This window comes from Pipistrellus hanaki (genome assembly GCF_964339955.1).
Source record: "Pipistrellus hanaki genome assembly, chromosome: 3".
Classification (NCBI taxonomy): domain Eukaryota; kingdom Metazoa; phylum Chordata; class Mammalia; order Chiroptera; family Vespertilionidae; genus Pipistrellus; species Pipistrellus hanaki.
In genome coordinates, this window is record NC_140505.1 from 100987109 (window position 1) to 101000703 (window position 13595).

At 39.2% G+C, this 13595-nt stretch overlaps 1 protein-coding gene and 1 pseudogene across 4 annotated transcripts in view; one reads left to right on the plus strand and one right to left on the minus strand.

Moving 5' to 3' along the window:
- The window catches only part of PAN3 (poly(A) specific ribonuclease subunit PAN3), a 168170-nt gene that overhangs the window by 141925 nt on the left and 12650 nt on the right, over window positions 1-13595 (minus strand). The gene's annotated exons all lie outside the window — the stretch shown is intronic.
- On the plus strand, window positions 1437-5145 carry LOC311618620 (small ribosomal subunit protein uS2-like; annotated as a pseudogene). Its single transcript has 3 exons — window positions 1437-1491; window positions 3844-4274; window positions 4727-5145. The product of its transcript is annotated as a small ribosomal subunit protein uS2-like (transcript).

The window sequence follows — 13595 nt, forward strand, 5'->3', positions numbered from 1 at the left end:
TGACATGTACACATAAGGAACTGTTTGACATTGAAATTGGGACTCAAAAGAACTGTTGGCCTTAAAAGGCACATGAAAACATGCTCAAAGTCACTAATTATCCGAGAGATGCAAATCAAAACAACAATGCGGTACCATCTCACACCTGTCAGAATGGCCAACATCAACAAATCAACAAACGACAAGTGTTGGTGAGGTTGTGGAGAAAAAGGAACCCTCGTGCACTGCTGGTGGGAATGTAGACTGGTGCAACCACTGTGGAGAACAGTGTGGAATTTCCTCAAAAAACTGAAAATGGAACTCCCATTTGACCCAGTAATCCCACTCCTAGGAATATATCCCAAGAAACTAGAAACACCAATCAGAAAGGATATATGCACCCCTATGTTCATAGCAGCACAATCTACAATAGCTAGAATCTGGAAACAGCCTAGGTGCCTGTCAGCAGATGATTGGATAAAAAAACTGTGGTACATCTATACAATGGAATACTATGCTGCCATAAAAAAGAAGGAATTCTCATCATTTGCAGCAACCTGGATAGAACTAGAGAACATCATGCTGAGTGAAATAAGCCTGTCAATGAAAGAGAAATACCACATGGCCTCACTCATTTATGGATATTAAAAAACATTATAAACTGACAAACCAAAAGATAGATATAGAGACAGTAAAGCAACAAGCAGACTGTAAAATTACAGCAGGGAGAGTAGGGAGATCTGGGGGAGATAAGAGATCAACTGAAGGGACTTGTATACATGCATACAAGTACAACCAATGGACACAAAACTCTGGGGAGGGAGGGTATGTATGGGGGGGGCAATGTTAAAATATGTACACAGATAATAATTTAATAAAATTTTAAAAAATTTAAAATAAATAAATAAATAAAAATAAAATAAAATAAAATAAAAAAATAAAAAAATAAATAATAATAAATAAATAAATAAATAAAGAACTGTTGGCCCAGAAAGAAACTCACTACAGATTGATTCATTTGCCTCTCAGCATAACCATTATTGCTTGTCTCATTTTCAGTTCTTATAAGTATTTCTAGTATCACACGATCTCACTCTCTAGGGGAAATAATGAACAACATAAACTGATGAACAAAACCAGACCCGGAGACAAGGTAGCATCGATAAGACTGTCAAACCTCAGAGGGAAGGTAGGGAGGGGAAGGGGAAGAGGTCAACCAAAGGACTTGTATGCATGCATGTAAGCCTAACCAGTAGTCACAGACAACAGGGGGATGGGGCATGCGTAGGGAGGGGTTTGGGATGGGAATGGGGGAATGAGGCCAAATATGTGATACTTAAATCAATTACGATTTTTTTTTTAATCTGTTGTTTATAAACCACCCAGGCCGTGGTATTCTGTTAGAGCAACACAAACTAAGACACAGAGATGTGGGAATGTAAATTGGTGCAACTACTATGGAAAACAGTATGGAGGTCCCTCAAAAGATTAAATATAATCCAGCCAAAGTGGGTCAGTGGTTGAGCATCAACCAATTAACCAGGAGATCACAGTTCGATTCCCAGTCAGGGCACATGCCAAGATTGCAGGCTCAATCTCCAGTAGTAGGTATGCAGGAGGCAGCCAATCAATGATTCTCTCTCATCAATGATGTTTCTATCTCTCTCTCTCTCTCTCTAAAATCAATAAAAGCATATTTTTAAAAAACTAAGTATAAAACTATCACATGATCCAGCGATCTTAATTCTGGCTATATACCCAAAGTAAATAGCCATCACTATCTCAAAAAAAAAAAAAAAAAAAGGTATCTACATCTCTATGTTCACTGCAGCATTAAGACATGAAACAACCTAAGTATTTGTGGAGAGATGAATGGATAAAGAAAATCTCTCTCTCTCTCTCTCTCTCTCTCTCTCTCTCTCACAGACACACACACACACACACACACACACACACACACTGGAATATTATTCAGTCATAAAAAAGAAAGCAATCCTGTAATTTGTGACAACGTGAATGGACCTTGGGGATGTTATACTAAGTAAAATAAGTCAGAGAAAAAAAGTTAATACTGTGTGATCTTACTTTTCTGTGGAATCTAAAAATGCCAACTCAAAGCACTAGAGAGCAAAACAATAGTTGCCAGGGGCTGGGGATTGGGAGAAATGGGGAGAAACTGGTCAAAGAATACAAACTTCCAGCTGTAAGATGAACAAGTTCTGAAGAGCTAAGGTACAACACAATGACTATGACTAACAATTAAGAATATTGTATGAGAGGGTAGATCCTAAAAGTTATCACACATACAAAAAAAAAAAAAAGGTAATTATGTGTGTAGGGGAGAGAGGTGCTAACAACCTTTATTGTGGTAATCATTTTGCAATAAATGTATGTCAAATCATCATGTTATACATCCTAAACTTATATATGTTATATTTCAATAATATCTCACTAAATCTAGGAGAGAAAAAAACATTCCACACATACACTTAGAGTTCTTGTTTTAAAAAGTTAGTTTCGGAAGAAAAGGAATGGGAAATGATATTTCAAAAGTAGTGAGGAAAATCACTAAAGTACAGTAAACTACTCTATGCTATATAGACCACAAAAATACTAATTTTTCTTAGAGGGTACAAAGAACATACATGTCCTATCTACATCATAAGATATTCAAAGAGAAAAGGGTTGTGCTTTTAAGTTTAAACTACATAAGCACAGATATGTTAGAGACCTTAATTACCATGACTAGCGAATCCAGAACTTTTCATTCCTTGTATCCTTTACTTTTGCAATTTGTTTTAAGCAAACTTTACAATATCTCTGTGGAATAACAATTTGCAATCCACTTTAAATAAGGCTTACTATTTCTATAAAAAAAAGTCTGTTAAAATCTATTATAACTATTATATCTCTATGGAATAGTGATTAAACATCACTGTATAAATATGAATCTCGGTCCAAACAATTGTTGGAAAAGTTGGTATCTCTTATTTTGCAGTTAAGCCAATTGTGATTCAGAGTGATTAAATAGCTTTCCCAAAAGTCACAAAGCTAGTAAGTGACAGAACTGGGATAGAAAAGCCAGTTCTCTATTGCACTGAACTGCCATTCAACTTTTAAGAAAGGGAAACAGAAATGAAAAGATGAAATTTCAAGCTTCAGTTCTTAAATGATCATGAGTCACTCCAACTTTAAACCCAAGGGTCTTACAGTACCTAAAGAGCTAAAACTTCTACATCTGTCAGAAGTTACCCTGCAACTATTAACATATAATAATGTTAATAACATATAATTATTATGTGTATGATGATAATTTACAAAAAAAAAAAAGTCCACCCCATAGCTTAACTAAAGAAATGTTCTCCATTATTAGCTTTGTCCCTCCTGAATGAAATTACTTCAATTTCTCAAAACACCACAATAGATCAATGTTACCCAATGGAACTCTAAAGTCAACTAAATTTAGTAAATGCAGGGGACAAAAAATAAAAGTAAACCATTTTTTTACTAGAAAACTTTCTCAAAGCCTGCATCTACAATGTGGATTGTGACAATCTAAAAAGGATATAGAAAACTTCCAAATTTACTTGAGAACCTTTTCTACATAGAGCAACTTGAGGGACTGGAGTTTCAGAGTATACACTTTACAAAAAGTGCCCAGTGGTTTTCCTCTGCCAACAAAGACAAGATGCTGACGATGTTTATCCCAAAGAATGAAATCCAAACTTCTTAGTCTGACATCAGGACACTGACAAATCCTTCCCATGCTACCCAGAGAGGGGTCCATAGGAAGTTGTTCTCTGTTCCCATGTAAGTTATAGGAAAACTTTCACAATGTCCAAAGCCCCTGATATCCTGCTAAAGAAGAGAGAGGATGTCCTCTAATTCCTTGCAATGGAACCCACTTAGGTGGCACCAACCTTGACTTCCAAATGGAACAGCCACCTAAAAAAGTAAAAGTGACGGCATCTACATCATCAATCTGAAGAGAACCTGGGAGAAGCTTCTGCTGACAGCTCATGCCATTGTTGCCACTGAAAACCCCAATGATGTCAATGTCCTATTCTCTAGGAATACTGGCCAACAAGCCGTGCTGAAGTTTGCTGCTACCACTGAAGCCACCCCTGTTGCTGGCCATTTCACTTCTGGAACCATCATTGATTCGATCCAGGCAGACTTCATGGAGCCAAGACTTGTGATTACTGACCCCAGGGCTAACCACTGGCCTCTCACAGAGGTGTCTTATGTTAACCTGCCCAGCATTGCTCTGTGTAACACAGCTTTTCCTCTGCGATGTATGTGAAGTATAGTAATGCCTCCTTTGGAGAACTGCTGTTTGAACTACTCTGTTATTCTTAGACAGTCTCTTATTCTATAGGTCAACTCTGTTATTTTTTGATAATCCCTTTTTCTGTAAAATAAATGTTTTATTTGAATAACAGGAAAAAATAAAAACTTAGCTGTCTGACCTTGCAAGCTAGCCATCTGACATAACAGGCTAATGCTGATACTGATAATATTCCCATATTCTCATGCCAAGTGTTTGTTCATTATGTATCCAAGGTCACAAACTATCTGCAACACAGAGCTCTTTGTTTAATCTGCAAAGAGCTCAAAAGGTATAAATAAAAAGAATGGGTTCAAAATTTGACAGATATTCTGCTCTGAACCAATGCGCAATAAAAGACTCCTAATTAATTGGCTTGTTAAGGTGTCTTGTATCTAGTTCGATGATTTACAATACAACATGTGGACACTGCCATCCCTGGCAACAAGGGGACTCACTCAATGTGTCTGATGTGGTGGATACTGGCCTGGGGAAGTCTTGTGCATGCGCCATCTCCCATGAACACTGATGTGAGGTGATGCCTGGTCTCTACTTATACAGATTCTGAAGAGACTGAAAAGGAAGAACAGGCTGCTAGTGAAAAGGCTGTGACCAAAGAAGGAATTTCAGGGTGAATGAACTGTACCAGCCCCTGAGTTCACTATTGCTCAACCTAATGTCGCTGGTCTGAAGGTGTGCAGGCCCTTGGTGCCTATTCAGCACTTTCCTACTGAAACCTGGAGTGCTCAGCCTGCCAATGAAGACCGGTCTGTGCTCCCAATGCCCAGACCGCTAAATGGGTAAGAGTAACTACTGAGTTACGCTGTTTTTCCACAAACTCTTAAATAGAATGGAAATAAAGTTGATAAAAAATAAGCAGTTTCTTTTTTTAAAAAGCCCTCAACAATCTGCTCTCAATCAATCATTCTAATATTTCCTTGAAGTGCTGGGTTTGAACCTCACTTCTGCCACTTACAAGCTACACAGTCTTTGGAAAAATGCTTATAAAACAAAAATTATTCCATTACTTGTAAAATGAGAATCATACCATCTACCCTGCAAACTTCAACGAAAGTTATGATAAACAAATATCTTAAAAATTATTTCCAAAATCTTGATGGTTGCACAATACAAATTTATTAAACTGAACTATATACTTATAATGGGTATTACGAATTTTATAGTATAGCCAAGACCGGTTTGGCTCAATGGATAGAGCGTCGGCTTGGGGACTGAAGGGTCCCGGGTTCGATTCTGGTCAAGGGCATGTACCTTGGTTGAGGGCATATCCCCAGTAGGGAGTGTGCAAGAGGCAGCTGATCGATGACTCTCTCTCATCGATGTTTCTAACTCTCTCCCTTCCTCTCTGTACAAAATCAATAAAAATACATATTAAAAAAAATTTACAGTATATAATTTATATTTCTATAAAACTATTTTTTAGTAAGTGGAGAAAAATACCTTATATAGATTATTTCCAAAAGAACAAGGACTACAGTGTAAAATAATAAAAGTATATATCTACTCAAAAAAGAGCTTTACAATAATCATAACATTATTGAATTCTCTCCTCCAGTCAAAATGACATATTCATTGCATATTTCGGAAGTCTACACTTCACAATACAGAGTACCATCAATTCCTGCTCTATGTTAAAGACCTAGACATGATGGAAAAAATACTTGGAGTTAGACACTAAGGTCTAACCGTATGTTTGCCACTTACTAGCTAGACGAATGTGGGCAAACAACCCTTTAAGTTTCATTTCTTCATCTGAAAAAAAAAATAATACCATCTCACTCACAGGGTGTGGTAGAGACTCAAGTCAAGTAACTACTCAAAGTACCCAGCATCTTGTCTCACAGGTACTTATAAATGTTAATTTCTTCTCCCATCACTAGAATGTATTCCCTAATTATCCCAAGCTATTAAAACCTCTAACTCAAGACATTATTTATAAAAATTTCCTTTAACTTATCTTTTATTGCTGTCTTAAATGACTTAATCCTTTAAATTCTTATATGTTTCGGTACTATCTACCCATCTAAATTATCAGTAAACTGGAGAAATCAAGATAGCGGCATAGGTAAACACCTATACTTCAGCCTCACACAACAATTTCAAAACTATAACTAAAATACAAAACATCTATCACCCAGAAGCATGGGAAAGCTGGCTGAGTGGAAGTTCCACAACTATATAGAAGGAAAGAGAAAGGAGCATTGAGACGTGCACAAGCGCTGAAAAGTTGAGGTACAGAGGCGTGCGAACTGGGCTGGTGGCGGGCAATTGGATGTGCTGCTTTTTTTCAGCCTGAAGAGAGACAAGCTCCCAATTACTCTGAAATCTGGTTTATGGGGAGACGTAGGGAACCCAAACTACTACAGGGAGAAGCTGGACTGTTGGCCATTTTGTTGGAAAGTGAGGGTGACTTTCTTGAAAAAGTGTGCCCAGCAATCATTGTTTACTGCGCTTGAGCACAGGGCGCAGGGAGCAGGGAGCAGGGACTTGGAAACACAGAAACGCAGAAAAGGCTGACTGGCAGCCATCACTGTTTGCCATGTCCTAGCCTAGTGACGCCCTGAGACTCTTCCCCACACAATCTATTATACAGACCCACCCAAACTCCAAGCAGCAGCATTTGCAAATAAAAGGCCTGCCCTATTGCAGCTTAACCAAACTGCAGCTCTGGTCAGCTCCAAAACCTCCAAACCCAAGCAAAGAGGAGAAAACTGTAGTTATCACTGTAGCTCCTGCTGGGTGGTCTCAGACAGTAGCTGACCTGTACCCCATTGGAGATCTAGAAGCTAGTGTATCTAGAGGTCTGTGTGAGACGACACCAGATTTCAACTATTCTCTTGGACACATAAAGGACACACTCAAGAGGCAGACTCAGTGAGCACCAAAGCCCCACTGAAACAAGTCCTATCCCATATGTGTGTCTCCAGCACAGCAGTTCTTCCATTATAGACAGAGCAAGTCCTCAGCCAATTGGCCTGAAGATCAATTCCTCCCAGTGACACCAACAACAATCAAGACTTAACTACAACAAGGCTATACACACAGTCCACAAAGGGGTGCACCAAGAGTGTCCAACTCAGGTAACTGGGAGGCTGACCCATTGGACCATATAGGACACCTAGCACACAAAGCCACCCTACCAACTCAGGGAAGCAGTGAAAATGAGACAAGGAAACATATCACAAACGAAAGAAATGGAGGGGGAAAAAACAACTGGATGTGGAGTTCAAAACCACTGTTATAAGGTTTTTCAAGAATTTCCTAGAAAAGTCCAATAAATTTAACATCTAGTTTTTTTACATTTTAATATATAAAAAGGTAGTTTGTAATACTTTACACATCTCTTACAGAAACCACAGAAGTCATCTGTGGGAATAAAATTCAAAAATATATTGATCTGAGGAGTGAAGTTCTCTCAAAAGCTCACAAACTAAAAAAGGCCAAGAGCCAGGCCCGGAGCAGCAGCTGACAGGCTGGGAGCGGCCAGGCCCAGAGCAGCTGGGTAGGGTGCGGCCAGGCCCGGAGCAGCAGCTGCCAGGCTGGGAGCGGCCAGGCCCGGAGCAGCAGCTGACAGGCTGGGAGCGGCCGGGCCCGGAGCAGCTGTGCTCAGAGCAGCGGGTTGGCTGTGGCCAGGACCAGAGCAGCAGCAGCCAAGCCTGGAGCAACCAGGTCGGGAGCGGCAGTGGCCAGACCCGGAGCAGCTGGTTGTGGAACGAACCAGAGCAACAGAGGCCAGGCCCGGAGCAGCCAGGCCCGGAACAGCTCGCTCCTTGCCTGCCCCCGCCCCAAGGCTGCCTCTCAGACATGGCTGGAAACTTTTGCGGGAACTTGAGGGTCTGCTGAATCAAGTGATGAAGGCTTAGATCTGGATGTGTTGAGTTAGTATAGGGCTGGGGTGTTGATCTGTGAGTGCCTTGTACGGGGCCTGGATGAGGTTGGTTGACCTATTTGGAAATGTCTTTTGTGTGAAGTGTAACTTTGGGCATGTGAAGGTATTACTGATATGAGAAAATGCTAAGTAACTGATTTACTATCTGAAAAGGGATTTACTATTGGGGAAAGGGAGGGAGGAAGAGACTGAACATAAACTGTGCACCTATGGATGAGGACAATGGGGGATGGGGAGGGGGCAGAGGGTGGGGTGGGAACCTGGTGGAGGGGGGAAGAAATGAGGAACCTTTGTAATAATATGAACAATAAAGATTGATTTAAAAATAAATAAATAAATAAATAAATAAGGCCAAGAGAACCAAGAAAAAACAGTAATGAATGACTAAAAACGCTGTATTTCCAACCTGTGATAAAGCTTCTGTGTAGAGCCAGAAGAGATCAATTCTAGCACAGCCAGTGTTGCTCAGTATAATAACTGGCACAGAAGAGTTTGATAATTGAGCTCTCTCCAGTCAGTGCCCAAAATATATATACTATGCCATTTACTAATGAAAAAGTCATCTGCATAAAGAATCTGTCTCCAGAGAGACAAGTTGACGTTGTTTTAAAAACTGTAAGGCAGGGGTCTTCAAACTACGGCCCGCGGGCCACATGCAGCCCCCAGGGGAGTCTGATCCTGCCCGCCAGGTTTTTTGGGCAGTGAGCGCAGCCAAGGTGTTACAATAGGAATTAGTAGTTCATATAGTCCGGCCCTCCAGCTCTCTGAGGGACCGTGATCTGGCCCCCACTTTAAAAAGTTTGAGGACCCCTGCTGTAAGGTTTATCTGGCAAATTGGCCTTCATGGAAGCTGCCATACTTTTGCACCATGATAGCCACAGCAATGGCTATAGCAAGACCAAGAAAAAAATATCCTCAAGCTTAACAAACTACTCAGCTGAAATCCGATTGTTCCACACTGAAGTACATACATATAGTAAACTGTTTTGACTTGGAAAAATTTTAAGTGACACATTATTACTTAGTCTCCTCAATCTGAAAGGACTGCAGTGCAGCAAGGCTCTGGTAAACACCTGATTCTGAGGAGTGATACAATACTTCAGGCTTTCCAAGATGAATTGGCTGCAGGCTGACTATAAACAATTAAATAAATGGGCTCCTGGTGAAGCTACTTAATATTTAGAACTGTCCATGTGATTATATACTGAAATATATCTTCTAATAAAAGAGTTTTAGCCCTGGCCAGTGTGGCTCAGTGTCAACCTGCAGACTGAAGGGTCCCGGGTTCGATTCCAGTCAAGGGTATGTACCTTGGTTGCTGGCACATCCCCAGTGCGGGGGGTGTGCAGGAGGCAGCTGACCAATGTTTCTCTCTCATGGATGTTTCTAGCTCTCTGTCCCTATCCCTTCCTCTCTGTAAAAAATAAATAAAATATATATTTTTTAAAGTTTCAATTTGGGGTCTGTGCTAAGATAATTTATCTACATAATCAAAAGCTACCGATAAAGCACTACATGTTTTTAAAAAGTCTTAAACTGTTCTTGATTTCTCAGCAAAGTGAGTTGGAATTTCATAATGGAGAAAATTTGTTGCTAAAACCAATTTACTAGGTGTACTGGTTAATGCGGACTTTGTAATCCAAGAAAACATAATTTCAAGAGAAACATCAAAAGTGCTTTAATTCAAATAATGTCTATCGCTAGCCACACATTTCCCCCATCTTTAGGTAATTTGTGGATACTGTTCCAATAGAACTTTTGTTTTGAGGCAAACCATTCAGAGACCCAATTTTCCACTTTGTACATTTTGAAGTGCTGCTCAGAACCTGCCTGTGCCATGGATCCGAACAAGTATTAATAGTAATCTGAAGGAGCAAGGTCTGGTGAATACAGCAGTTGGTTAATACTTCTCAGGCAAGATCTTTTAATGTGTCTTTAACTGGTTTTGAAGTGTGTGATGGTGTGTCATCATGAAGCAAAATTACTTTGCCGTGTCTTCTGGAACATTCTGGTCCTTTCACGATCAAAGCGTGGTCCAAATTGATTATTACAATAGTTGTCGGTAGCGATCCGTATTAATGGTTTCACCTGGTTTTAAAAGCTCATAACACACCACATCTTCCTGATCCCACCAAATGCAGAGCATTTTCTTCTTTCCTAAGCAATATGGCCTTGCATTCAATGTTGATGGTTGACCTGGATCAACCCATGATTTTGTGCATCTGGGATTTCTCAAAATAAATCCACTTTTCATCAACAGTCACAATTCGATGCAAAAAGACTTTCATGCTGCTGAAGCAACATTTTACTGATGACTTTTTCGTTTTCCATTTGTCTTTCGTTCAGTTGATATGGCACCCATTTTCCTTCCTTTAAAATATTTCCCATTGCTTGTAAACAACTGGAAATTGCTGAGCAACGTTTAATCTTTCTGCAAGTTGTTTCTGAGTTTGACACATATCTTCATCCAATAATGCTTGTAACTGTTGTTCTTCAAACTTTTTCAGTTGACTTGAAGATTCTTTGTCTTTCACACCGAAATCATCACTTTTAAAGCAGTTAAACCAGTATTCACAAGTATCTTGGAATGAAGCATGTTCACCATAAGCTTCCTGAAGTATTCACCAGCACTTTTCTTCAAAATAATGAATTAAAACGTCCCGCAAATGCTCTTTTTTTTGGCACGAAATTTGACATTTTTATGTATAAAAATATCTATGATGTTAACACCTTCAGAAAATTTGACATATGAAATCTTGAAGCTTGCTGTCAATACAACAAAATAGCATACATATCAAATTGCATGCATATCAACAGATGTGTAACTCCATCATTGAAAAAAATCCATATTAACTGGTACACCTAGTATTTGTGCAAATTACCAGTTTCAGATCACTTAAACCTATGGTTTCTTGAGAACTCATAGAGATAGGGGGTTTTATATAGCACTTGTAATCTTTTATCATACTTTAAAATTATTAGGACTAATGCATCCCAAGAATCTAAAAAAATAATACCTGACAAAGAGTAACTGCTCAATAAATGTTAATTCCTAAAATCATACTAAGTTGAAAGCTTGCCATAATCTTTTTTTAAAAACATGTATCTGTATTCATTAAGTCTTTTTATAATACACTAGTGACCTGGTGCACAGATTTGCGAACATTGAAAGGAAATTACTTAGAAGGTGGCTGGCAGGGTGGGACTGGGCAAGATGGGCCGGACATGCCCTGGAGCCCTCCCTGGGTCCCATCCCAGCTGGCCAACCTATCGTGTCCCTCCCCAGCCTTGATTGTGCACCAGTGGGGTCCCTCATCCTAGCCTGCACCCTCTTGCAATCCAGGATCCCTCAGGGGGATATCAGAGACCTGGTTTCACCCCCATCCCGCAGGCCATATGCAAATCGACCAAACAGCGGTCATTATGATGTGCACTGACCACCAGGGGGCAGACACTCCATGCGAGAGCTGCCCGTGCTAGTCAGTGCACTCCCACCTGGGAAGTGCTGCTCAGCCAGAAGCCAGGCTCAAGGCTGGAGAGCGCAGCAGCAGCAGTGCTAAGGCTGTCTATTATTAATCTCCAGGATTTATGTATTTTATAACTGGAAGTTTATGACTTTTTACAACCTCTACCCATTTTGTGCACCCCCCACTGGCAACCACCAATCTGTTTTATCTACCAGTTTGGGTTTTATGTAGATTCCACATGCAAGTGAGATCAAATGGCATTTATCTACATAACTTTTTAAAATATATTTTTATTTATTTAAGAGAGGAAGGGAGAGGGAGAGGCAGAAACATCAATGACGACAGAGAATCACTGATCAGCTGCCTCCTGCACAACCACACTGGGGATCAAGCCTGCAACCCGGCCAGGTGGCATGACCAGGAATCAAACCATGACTTCCAGGTTCATAGATCGACACTCAAACCCTGAGCCATGCCAGTTAGGCCATAATTTTTTTAATGTACCAGACCACTAATAATTCTGTAGGCTCCTTAATATATGTATTTTATATAAATGTATGTATAAATATATATAATACACAAAGATATAAGAATTTAGTGGCATCACTTGTATTTGTAAAAGATTATAAGCAATCTAAAGATATCCATTAAAAAAGATAATACGAACATACAATGGACTGTTACACATCCGTTAAAAAGAGTAGGCTATATTTCTATGTGTGGATATGGAACAAACTACAAGCTATACAATTGAATGAGAAAATACCAAGTGCATTAGGCTTCCATGTGTGCATATACACATATATGTATAAGTATATGCTAGAAACAGGGAACTATGATATATAAAAAGTTGTATAGGCAAAGAATATTTCTGAATGGGTGCATAATAAATTGGAAAGAGTGACTGCCTTTGGAGAGGGATCAGAAATAAGGAGGAAAACTATTTCTCCCTGTGTATTCTTTTGTGCTATTTACATTTTTAACATGTGCATTTACTACATTTCTAATTCCAAATAAAATAAAAAAGTTCCCGCCGAGACCGGTTTGGCTCAATGGATAGAGCATCGGCTTGGGGACCGAAGGGACCCGGGTTCGATTCCGGTCAAGGGCATGTACCTTGGTTGCGGGCATATCCCCAGTAAGGGGTGTACAAGAGGCAGCTGATCGATGACTCTCTTTCATCGATGTTTCTAGCTCTCTATCTCTCTCCCTTCCTCTCTGTACAAAATCAATAAAATATATTTAAAAAATAAAATAAAAAAATAAAAAAATTAAAATTAAAAAGTTCCCATTTTCCTAAATGAAAATTTTTATGTTGAAAATAATAACTAGCTTAGGAAAAAAAGGTACAAGAGAGATACCAAAAGAGACATCAAAAAAGGGAGCTTTTTTTTTCATAAGAGATTATTATAATGTATATAAATAATGAATTACTACTGTGATGTACACCTGAAATAGGATACTGTATGTCAATTATACAGCAATAAAAATACCAATCCCATAAGGTCACATGCTATATAATTCCATTTATAGAACACTGTTGAAATGACAAAATTATAGAAATGGAGAGCAAATTACTGATTGCCAGTGGTTGGGAGGTAAGGCAAGTGTCAAAATGGCAATTTTAGACTGATAGAACTATCCTATGCCTTGATTGTCTTGACAGATACACAAGCATACATAGAACCATATTCACACACATATACACACAAGTGCAAATAAAACTAGGAAAATACGAAAAAGTGGATTACTATGTATTTCAATGATGATTATAATACTGCATTATAGCTATGAAAGATGTTAACATGGGGAGGAACTGGGTGATGGGACAATATCTCTCTTGTCTTACAACTGCATGGGACTCTACAATTATCTCAAAATAGAAAGTTAATTTTTTTTAAATCTATAAAAG